The sequence below is a fragment of the Rhipicephalus microplus genome, chromosome 2 (genome assembly GCF_043290135.1).
Source record: "Rhipicephalus microplus isolate Deutch F79 chromosome 2, USDA_Rmic, whole genome shotgun sequence".
Lineage (NCBI taxonomy): Eukaryota > Metazoa > Arthropoda > Arachnida > Ixodida > Ixodidae > Rhipicephalus > Rhipicephalus microplus.
The window spans coordinates 275,641,899-275,653,807 of NC_134701.1; positions in this window are offsets into that span (position 1 = coordinate 275,641,899).

Consider the following 11,909-nt stretch of genomic DNA (forward strand, 5'->3'; position numbering starts at 1 on the left):
CGACCATGGCTGCCACTCTAAGCCCAAGCCAAGGTCAAGCCGTAGCCAGGCGGTGCCCAGCCTGCGTCCCGGTGTAACGGTTTCGGTCACGGACACTTAACGAAGTACCGCTGCCCACCAACACACGTCTTACCTCTTTGCCGCAGAAGTGCCTTACAGTTCTGTGCCTACTGTAAATTATTTGGATACTTTTTTTTTTTCTTGTGATAAAGTACAAAAAGGGATTGATGCTGTTGGCCTTACAATGTACAGGAAGGAGCCATGTGTAACATCACCACTATTTTGGACTGTTTTTGCATTGCTCCAACTGGCCTCCCGCACCAAGACATCTGTGCCTTGGGACACAACACCCTCTACTTTTTGAACAATAAAGGTAGAATGCTGTCGTATCGTCGTATCTGAAGGTTCCTTTCTTTTCTCTTTAGCTCTTTTGAGTCGCAGTATTTCCCAATATGTGCATATAGGTAAGCACAGGTATCTTGGTTGTAGATTGTAATGCAAGGGGTAACTTTTAATTTCATCCAAGAAGAAAAAAGTTATTATTTTAACTTTAAGTTGTTCAAGTGAATACGGTACTTCCCTTTGTCTTTGCAGTACTGTTCCACACCCCCTACAAAAATTCTATGTGTGAAAGGAGGAGGCAATAGGTGCCATGGAGGTATGTTGGGTAGCTTGTGCATGCTCAAGGAAAAGTATGGCAGTCCTTGCGTTGGCTGCAGTTTTGCCTTTTAATTTTTCAATTCTACAGAGTGGATTCAGAGTACCTTAAGTGAACGAAATAGATGTTTTGCACATCTACATGCATAAATATTTGTGAATTCAAATTGAAATGAACTTCAGTGCACTTCCCTTTGTAATTTCGTAGTTTCACTCGGCCTGATAGTTTTACGATAGCGGAGCACGCTATCCACAGCACCAAAGTTGCATTCTGTGAAGGCTGTAAAAACAAGCTTTTTATACCTACCATTGCCTTCTCGCACAGTGTGCTCTTGGTAAAGTGTAGAAATGTGTTAAGACCGTGGCTAGCTCTATAGCCTGGGCAAGGTAAATGACATGCCATTAGTACCCATAGCACCATAGAGTTTTCTAAATATACACTAGAGGAATCTTTGGCGCTAGTGTCTATGGGAGCCTCAATGCATATGGCGCCTCAGCGAGCATGGGAATCATGGGTATGACATGGATTTGCCTAGTCCTCATACTTTACGTTCCTTCCGACTTCTCGTGGCTTGAAGCTGCTTCGTCACGAAAAAATAATCTGTAAATGTTTGGCAGTTGCGCTTCACCACCTTAATTTTTAGGCTACCCCGTCAATTCGCGTCAACAAGTGAAAACGGTTTGTTCTTTCCTTCGAAACAAAACCAAAACACAGCAATTAAAGAAGCCACAAGTGCGATTCGCTGCCAGCAAGCACGAAGACTAGGCAAATTCATGCCATACCCATTATTCCCATGATCGCTGAATGATCGCAGCGCCAATGTCCCCTCTAGATATTTTAGGAAACTCTATGGCGTACACTACACGGACCTACTCCAATCCTAAAACAGCTCTCCTGTTAAGAGTGAATTTTGCTCCAACATGTTTTTCCTTGCGCCATTTCTGCGACCCTCCTTCCCCGTCCCACTTTGGAGTCTCTGGGATATGATCGCTTTACATACGCTATATAATCACCGTGCATATGACGCATGGAGCCACGGTGACTCACCCTATTCTGTTATTACGCAGAACCTCACCACATAAGCAGACACACCTCAAAAACAGCAACCACAAACGAGGATAAGAACATGTGCGCAGGCGGCCCCCGACAGCACACACCGTCGATATTGTGTAATCAGAGTTGTTCACTTCCCTTACTAGGCGTGTCCAATTTAATCGATTTCCCGCATACATGCTGGAAATACCCTACCAAGTCTGCACATCGAGCTATATCGTCTATAATAAACAACAGCCATTATATTTAGTACGCCAAAGTATTCTCCACGCTGTCTTTTTTTTTTTTTCCTCTAGGTTTGCGCGAGTGGGCGCCCGCTCCACCTTCTTTATCGATGCAAAGGTTATTAGGGGTGAGAAGAAACCACATCTAGAAGCGATATATTGCGCCTTCAGCAGTGCAGACACAATCTGTCATCAGCGTCAGACCACCCTTGATAATTGTATAATTCACATACTGTGGACTAGTACAAGAACGCGCATAACGGCGTCAACTCGTCTATTACAGCTTGATTGAGCTGTCCGTGGCAACCCTTATTTCGCAGGCTGCGAATGAACGTCGTCCACGTGCGCAGATCCGTAATGAGGCCCCCCTGCAATCGTCACTTCCGTCACGGAGCCAACATAACCTCCGCGGGAGCGCAAAAAAAAAAAATAAGCTCCGAAGATCCGTACGTTTTCTCGAACGCAAAATTACACACGCAACGCACTCCATGAGATGGCGAGGCAGAGAAAAAACCAGTATCTATATATATATATATATATATATATATATATATATATATATATATATATATATATATATATATATATATATATATATATATATATATATATATCGGTGTCAGTAACGTGCCTTATATCCAGATGGTAGCGTTGCCTCCGGGACATCCATCGCACGACCCGCTCTCGACGGGAGACTGAGAGAGTTGGCGGGCGCGCGAGAGAGAGGGGTGCGCGCGCAGCTGCAGCGAGCGAGGAGAGTGGAGGAGCGAGCGAAGGGGGAGGGGGTCGCGTCCGTGGCTTATTCGGTAGAGCGTCGGGCTGCGGCCCGCCAAGTCCTCTTTCTTTTAAAGATAGAGAGAAGACTGCGGACGCCGCCGACGGCGGTGGATGGTTTGGGGTCGCTTATAAAGTGTATTCACACTTAAAAGACGCCGTCTCTACCGTCGCGCCGTTGTGGCCGACGCGACGGCGAGTCCCGGCGCCCGCCTGCTCCGCTAGTGCAGTGAGAAAGCGCTAGGGGGCACCGTGGCTGGGGGCAATGGAACGAACGAAGCGGCCGCGCTGCATTGCATAGCCGCGTCTTGGGTGATTCCGACTGGCCATCACAGCGGTGTAGTTTCCGTGGTAGTGAAGCTGTCGAAAGCGTCTGCATTTCGTGCGCGCGCGCGTCATAGCCTACGAAAGCGTGGAACTGCGCGTTTCGACTGCTTGTAACGCATTACTGAGCTTTAAACGGTGTCTCAACGCCTGCTGTGTATACGCGTCATGATGCACAAATGAATGTGCAGGTGCGTTTGAAGAGCGTGCTGACCCTCAAAAGAAGGCTACAATCGGATTTCGCATAGGTGCACCCTGGTTGATGTTCGTATTGCTAGCAGAACATCGAGCCGCGATACAATAATCGAATGCGAACGCACAACGAAGAGCGAAGAAGGAACAAAGCGGCTACGAAAACCTACAACACTTATGTTGGCCGTCCCTTCGATATCTAGAGTATTGCTGCTCATATGAGCTCCATTGCGCTCGACTGTTTCACGAGTAGCCTGAGCACACGCAATGCTACCTCAATGTTTATGTTAGGGGGGGCTGAATGTTATCGTGCCAGTTTCGCACTGTTTCTTAAGTGCCGAAAGGCTATCAACTGCCTGCTTCACAGTGACTGTACTCCGGTTTATACCACCTCTGAAGGCTTAAAATACCAGGCAGCCGAGCCGAAGGCACGCGTTCAGGGACCACACAGAACAAATTTTATACCTCAGGCCTCATCGCAAGCATGGTAAAATGCGCATATGTATATATAGCCAATCCAATTTCGTATTTCTGGCGCACTTCATGGCGCCAGAACGGTGATTCACGTGATATCATTAGCTTACATGCTCTCGATCGCTGCATATCAGTTGTCAATTCAGTTGTAACAATATCAGTTGCCAATTGTCCCCCACCCGGCTTTGCCGTGCAGTCACTCGCAATTTTTTTTCCTGGTCTCGCATCATGTTTGCGATCAACTGATTTCGCTCCATTTCGTGCGTTTTTGACAGCGCAAGCGCAGATGACGGGTTGTAGCCGACAAGCGCAAAATCCTGGTAAGCTCAAGGCTTAGTGCCGACATTGCACGCCGTGCCTTACGAAGAAATAAATGGCGAGGAGGCGGAACAAATAGAAGCGCGGTGGATCATTTGATTGTTCCAACAGAATAACTCTATAGCGGAGACGATTAAGCCATATATACCCTTCAAAAAGGCGTGCATTGTTTGACGGTTGTTGTTTTTTTCCCCACTAGATACTTAAGACAGGTTTTCCCCGCTGCCATCATTTTCTGTACGAAATTAATGCATCATAACGCTAGTGGCGGTCAGCCGGCAGAATCAATAGACGACGAGCGCCGATGGCTCGTGGCGAGAGGTGCTTAGAACGTTCGAGTGTTTTTGGCCGGCTGAACGCGACGGCCACCGCTCTGCTTCGACGTCTCGCATCTTTCCTCCGCTGTTCGTCTTCGTCCTCTCATTAAACTTGCAACGACGGCACGTCTGCATCACTCGCCGTCAGGTAGCTATACGTCCAAACCGATACCATCGCTAAGCGGATCGTATGTTCTACCCGCGAATAAAAAGCTCGCGCGTCTTGGCGAGGAACACGGCTGAAGCAGAGATGAAAGGAGCGGGCCATCTCGGTCGCATGGATGGCGCATGCGGTAACATCATCCGCATGCTAGACCTGCCATTGCTTGCTCCCCCAGAAGAAAGGAAACGTCCCAACCAGGCAAAGTTTAGCAAAGTGTCGCAGCAGCGCCCCCTCCCCCTCCCTCGTTATCTTGTTAGTCGAGCTATAGTATATACATCAGAACACAGCGAGCTCAGTGCTTGCTGCCATATTGAAAAGCGCGTGGCGCCATCTGTTGCAAGCGTGGCGAAGCAACAGCCTCAACTGCCACGCGAGCAGACGTTCTGCAAGTCAAACGCGAAACTTCACAAACCGAGTGCGGCTCTAAGCATGTTTCGTGCTGTTTCTGTGCTGGAAGTTTATGCTGATGTCGTGTGAAACGTCGAGGAGACCTTCATCGACAGTCCGGAATGTTAGCAGCTCGTGCATTGCAGACTACGTAAACTACTTCATCAGGTACGTACTATCCGACTTAAAGAAACGCGATCAGCGGAAAACGTTAACTGTAGTGTGCCTTGGCTGTGACAAGGCAGAATTTGTGCTGTAAGCTGGCGTCAACGTAGCGCTAGAATCTGGCTCCAACTTACCCTCATGCACCGCATGTGTATCAGTTGCCAGTCCTGCCGGGCACTCGGAACACACAGGTGGTGCAAAAGTGCCAGCCATAACAAGATTTTGAAATGCTGCGGTGACGCCGGCCGAAAGCACATGTAGATTCGCCTAGGGACAGTCAAGGCATGTCGCAGTTCGACCGAGCCAAAAGCCATGATTTCCGAGCCAAAAGCCATGAATGCGTAAGCACTTCATCGGTTGCTTTATCACAGGCTGAACGTGATTACCTGGCTGGGCTTTGAGGCAATAGAGGACTCGTCACACGTGCTTTGTTACTGATGTGTAGTTTAGGCTTGCATTTTATCTTCATGCTCTGTAATCATCCTTTTTTAGACGTATATATTCTTGCCACTCTGTGAAATAAAGGTAGTTGGAAGTCAGCGCTCTTTCTGTCTACCCTGTCCTTTTTCCTTTGTTCGCGTGCTGAAACATCTTGCAAATATGGGTAACGTACGTATCTGCACATGCGCACTTCGATCCCGGCATCACGGCACGCCCGGTATCTCGGTAAGCCTGGTATACTATAACTGTCTAGTATTGGCGGTAACGTGTTACAAGTAATGCCGTATCGGTAACACGTTACTTTTTTCGGTAACTTTGTAATGTACTCGTTACAATTTCCCGGTAACGTGTGATGCCACGTTACACTTTAACCCCGCCGCGGTGGTCTAGTGGCTAAGGTACTAGGCTGCTGACGCGCAGGTCGCGGTATCGAATCCCGGCTTGGGCGGCTGTATTTCCGATGGAGATAGATAGATATGTGGGGTTTAACGTCCCAAACCACCATATGATTATGAGAGACGCCGTAGTGGAGGGCTCCGGAAATTTAGACCACCTGGGGTTCTTTAACGTGCGCCCAAATCTGAGCACACGGGCCAACAACATTTCCGCCTCCATCGGAAATGCAGCCGCCGCAGTCGGGATTTGAACCCGCGACCTGCGGGTCAGCAGCCGAGTACCTTAGCCACTAGACCACCGCGGCGGGGCATTTTTTTTTCGATGGAGGCGCAAATGTTGTAGGCCTGCGTGCTCAGATTTGGGTGCTTGTTAAGGAACCTGCAGGTGGTCGAAATTTTCGGAGCCCACCACTACGGCGTCAATCATATGGTGGTTTTGGCACGGTAAACCCCACATATCAATCACGTTACACATTATTTTTTCATCACGTAGGAACCATTTACTCAGAGCCCAACCCGACGAATTCTTTTGTCACAGCGCCGGACAGCTGTCCGCATGCAGGTTTTGACGAAGACAGCGAGGGGGGAATCTCCCCCCCCCCCCTTCTCTTTTTTTTTTGTAGAAATTGTGGATAGAAATTCCTGAAATGTCCCAACACAAAGCTTCGTGACAGCTGCGGAATCCGCCGTGGCAAACTGTAACACGCTTGGAATTGAATTGTAGCACGTGGATTGCTGGTCCCTGCTCCGCTTCATTCCCAAAGGGCAGGCTAGGCAAAGGAAAAATGCGTGGACTGGTTTACTGCGTACCGCGTGCTGATCGTCACTCTCTGTACGTGGTGGAAAGCAAAGAACTTCTTTGAGAGCCTGTAGCAACATAAAACCTCGAGTGACAAAGAGCTCGAGTGACAAAGCTCGAGTGACAAAGACACTTGCTGTGCACAGCGCGGTGAACGACCACCGCATCAAAGTGGCCAATTTCGGCGTCGTAGACATATAGCCCCATTTATAAATCGGCTTATTTAAAGTCTGGCCCATCCAGGGGACAGCCGGTTCCTTAATAACCGGTCTACAGTTGCACTACTGATGGAGCCTGCCGAAACGAAATTCTTCACATCATGGCGTGACCCCATGGGAGGAATAAAACCTAAAAATCACGCAACTGAGGCGCGACACGTCGAATTTTTTCTTGTGAGGAAAAACGAAAAAAAAAGCTTTTTAATTTTTTTTCTCGGTACCTTGGCTGGCTCGGTTTCTCACCACCCTCTGCATGCTTCAACTAAAGGCCATTAATACCGCTGCCACACGAACACTATGGCTAACAACAGTTACAGGCAGCTGTAGTCTCCTAACCGCGGTTATCGCAAAGCAGGGGCTTACTTAAGCAGACGTTTATTTCAGGGTGGTGGGTGAGGAGTCGGCGGCTTTTATATCTGAAGTAGGTTGATTGATTGATATGTGGGGTTTAACGTCCCAAAACCACTATATGATTATGAGAGACGCCGTAGTGGAGGGCTCCGGAAATTTAGACCACCTGGGGTTCTTTAACGTGCACCCAAATCTGAGCACACGGGCCTACAATATCTGAAGTGGGGGCCACGGGCAAACAAGTATGCCACGGCGAAAAAAAAATATTCTGAGGGGGCGGGGCATGGGCTCTATTGGCCACCCCCTGGCTACGCCACTGTCACGTACGAGCGATTCCACGAATTATCGACACGAATCCAAAAAATGATATTTTAGATTTGAATGAGTATTTCATGCTTCATGCCCGCCACCATATCCCGAAAAGGAACTCAGTTTTCTTTTTAACTGCACAGTTTACGAGGCGAGAAACATCGAACATATTCAACATGGTGGGACTGATTTCATCACCAGTCATTCTCGGAATTTTGTAATGATGTAATGCGCAAATATACCGTTACGATGAAGACATCTTGTGATGGAATATATGCACAACGAAGAGTGAATGAACGTTGTTTGAAACTTGTAGAGCAAAGAAAACTATTTAGATAACTATTAGATGTCTAAATGTGGGTGATTTTATTATACTGGCTACAAAATAGTTGCTACAAAGTTGATAAGACTTATCAACCTTGTTTTTAAAACAAGTTTTACTTATTTCTCTCCTCAGCGGAAACTACGTTTTTGGCTATTGAACACCTGAGCCAGCGAGGCTGTAATTGAACACGCTCACACGAACGCTAGTAAAATTTTGCGGTAATTATACAGGCTAAAGTGAACGAGAAATGTTTATGCACAAATATTTTTTCCGTGACTAAGCCACGAAGCCTTTCTCCAGCGCGTCGTCAGAATAGCCCTTTTCTTTGTAGGTCGTGCTCACAGGTGTGCCGGCATCCATGAGGCACGCCATAAGTTTTGGTGGCCCAAACGAGATGACAGGTGTGGACCAAGGGACATCTGCTGTCGCAAACGTGCAAATGCGCCCCCCTCACCCCCCCCCCCCCACAAAAAAAAACAAAAAACAAGAGCGCCAGCGCAGGCCTCCGCGATTGCCTACTGGCGCGCGGTGGCCCAAAGGCCACCAGTTTCGAAATCGACAATTTCCACTATAGAGAGACTTCGGACTCTGAAAAAGACGATTACTGCAAATTTATTGAGAGTTCAGTGATGCTTCCCTTGTGGTTAGCGTGGAGGATGGAATCTAATACTGTGTATCATAATGTCGCATTGAGAAAAATAGCTTCATTATGTGCACAGAGTCACAAGCCGTCACATTTTACAAGCGACTTTAAGCCACTATCACGGTGTTGCCACTATAACACTGCTAAGGTCCCAGATTCTGCCTGGCGAGCCAGAAGGTGGTGGTGGTAGTGGTTAGAAGATGAGAAAAGGCGCCTAATTTCTGCGACCCGGTGCAGTGCCTGAGCCAGAAGGCCCTGGTCGACAGTGCCCGAGTTGCAGTGGTCGCGCTCCTGCAGAGAGGAGCCCACCTGCGAGGGTTGGCCCCTGTTACTGCAGCAATTAAAATTTTTCAAGGAAGCTGTGGTCCAGTACATTTGTACAAATAGTACTAGTTGAATGAGCATGTATATTGAATATAGTCCTTTATTGGGTTAGAAGTTTCATGTGAAACATAAATTTGAGATACAAAAAAATATTTTTGAGTTCCTGTGGCAAAAACACATTGATTATTGTTTATGAATCTGTAGTAACGGCAGAGGTAACGTCTATTACTTTTTTTTTTCGGTAAAGGATACAACACTGGTCGAGCTCACAAGTCAACGTGCTTCGCAAATGATGAAAAATGGAAAGAAAGAGACGGGGTTGTCCTTGGAATGGCCTGCCTTAGGTCCCTGGCTTCTTTTCAGGACCAAAGAGAGGAAGCACGATTCTTGAAATGCAACAGCTACTAGCTAGAGTTAGAGCAACATCAGAAGCGTTCGGCCGCCATTATGGAAAGGAACGCGCGTCGCTATTACCCTGATGTTCAACCTATGACAAGACAGGTCAGATTGGGTAAAATTACGGGAAAGACATTGCATTCCCCCCTCCCCCTGTGTCTATGCTACCTGATCTCTATAGCTCTCCATGGTGCGTTATTGCTCAAACCAACATTTACCCTTCTCGCTCAGCTGTCCCACGTATTGATGTGCTCGCACACGTGTGCGTCAGGTCTAAAAGAGTTAAGGTGGGCGCGTTCGTAAAGCGCGACAATTCCTCCGTCGAATATCCCGCATTGAAACAAGCAAACAGAAAAACGAATAGACGTAACCAGTCTCCGGTAACCGCCGTCTTCTCGAAGGTCATGCATATGTACGTTTCTGTTCCTCTGGAGAAGGTGCACACAGTTTTTTTTCTGAAGACCGTTAGCCCACTGGAGGTTTCAGCCCACGGTATTCACGGCGTCGTGGGGCGTTACGGCATCTCCGCAGCTGTATAACCGTCGCTTGCGGAATCGCAACCGCAGAGTACGAGGGAGAGCGTGGGGAAGAGCATGCACGTGAACGAACGGGCAACAACGAACGACAACGCACCACGCGCGCCCTCCGAAGGCGTCGTCGGCGACCGGAGGATACCGCGATCTCCCGCTAGGTGGCGACACGCACGCGCCCATCCTGGCCGGATGAGCAAACCGCAGGGTGCCCCCCTTTTCTTTCGACGCCCAGCGTTTCCACGCGACCAAAAAACGGTAGAGGACGGTGCATCGTCGCGCGAATGCAATGGAACCTCGCGCACCGCTGGTCTCGCTGTTCGTGCACCTGGCCGCACACAGTTGAAGCGGGCATTTGTGTTGAGAGCAGTTTGGTCCGTTGTCGCCCGTATATGCCACGGTGACGTGCGGGGAACCGCCGTGCACCGGTGTCATTTTACCGTGGCCTCGAGGAAGCTCGTGCCCGTTCTCTCTGAACGCCCCTCGGATCATCAGGCTGTGTTATGTATGCATATTACTTTTTTTAAAGAAAAACCGGCTCTGCATAGAAGGCGACGACTTACGAAAAAAACTGCGGCACGTGCCGCTGCTTATGCAGCCCAGGTGCTTTCCTACCTGCATGTAATTCTGGCGACCGTCTTGAAGTGTGGCAGCTTGGGCTAGTTGGTATGGCATGACGATAGTTATAGCGCGAGAACAAAACGACCTCCTTCTTGTCTCTGTGTCGTCGCTTTGTTCTCGCGCTATAACTATCGTCAGACCGTCTTGAGTCAGTGTTCCCGCTCATGTCGAATCGTCAGCCTGACTGCGCCCTTGCAGGGAAAAAGGCATCTCCCATGTTCTACCCATTAAACTAGTCCTGTCATTACTGCAGCGACGTTACCCTCGCAAAATTCTCTCTCCCTCTCGCGCACTTCCCTTCTCGTGAAATCCAGTCTGTTACTGCTAATAACTAGCCGTTAATTAATTACCTTGCCCACGCGCTACATGTCCAGCCCGTGCTCATTTTTTATCGATTTCGACTTTACACTCGCTTGTTTTACGACGCACTCGGCTCCCTTCCTGAACCTCTATGCTACACCTATCATTTTCCTATACTTCTCTGCCTCGATCCCAGTTTATAATGCAAGACCATCCGTACAATTCACATAAACGGATACAATTCGATGCCCATTTTATGAAGTATTGAAAGGTATATGTGCCGCCATTTATGCGAGTCAATGTAATCAGTACGAGGGTGCCGTGCTGGCAACCGTAAAAGTGTCGATCGGCAACCTTGAAGTCCGAAGGGCTCGCAAGTGTTCGTAACATCTCGCAAAGCTCCCCCCAAAAACTTACGCAACTTTCTCCGGAACAGCGATGACGTCACACCTGACACCACCAACTTCCGTCGTCGGACCGATCTCAGAGGCAGTACAAGACACCGCTATATGTGCGGAAAGCTTTCGGCGAAGGGCGGAAGAAACGGCACTCGAAAAAGTGACAGTGGAAAAGATTACAATCTTTTGTGAAGCGGCCTGCTTTTCATTTCTTCGTAACGAAATAACAGTGGGACAATAGATTACTTCACTCTAACCAGTATTCCTTTTTAACAGTAGGCATAAATATCGGCTAAAAACAAAGCTCCTTCTACGGCCGGGTGAAGGCAAGAGAGGCTTTAAAAAAGGCCCTGCAACACTTTTTCAGCATGGTCGCAAAACGCTGCCAATCGGTAGCCGGGTCCGGGAGGACAGAGCAAGACATTATAGCGTATCCCGCGGCCTGAAATATGCAATTCTCAAAGCCAGCTAGAAAACGTTACATATTTCTATATTTGATTTCATACACCCCAATGACCACGGCATATACCCGAATTCCCGGCCCGGTTTGAGCATTGTGGGCTGCATAGCTACATGTGGCCGGCACTGGATGTCGCCACTTGCCCACTCGCTGTCGCACTCATTATCGCATCGCCGTTTTGGGACAACCCCAGCAATCGTTGCAAGTTGCTGTCATTCTCTTAGATGCGATAATCGGCCAGCATAGTACACGGAATCATTTCCGAGTACTATCCTTGCTCTTGAAAAACTGAATAGCTTCAGCCAGTGGGAATTCCACGGGCAGGTAATTATGGATTCCAGACACAATGA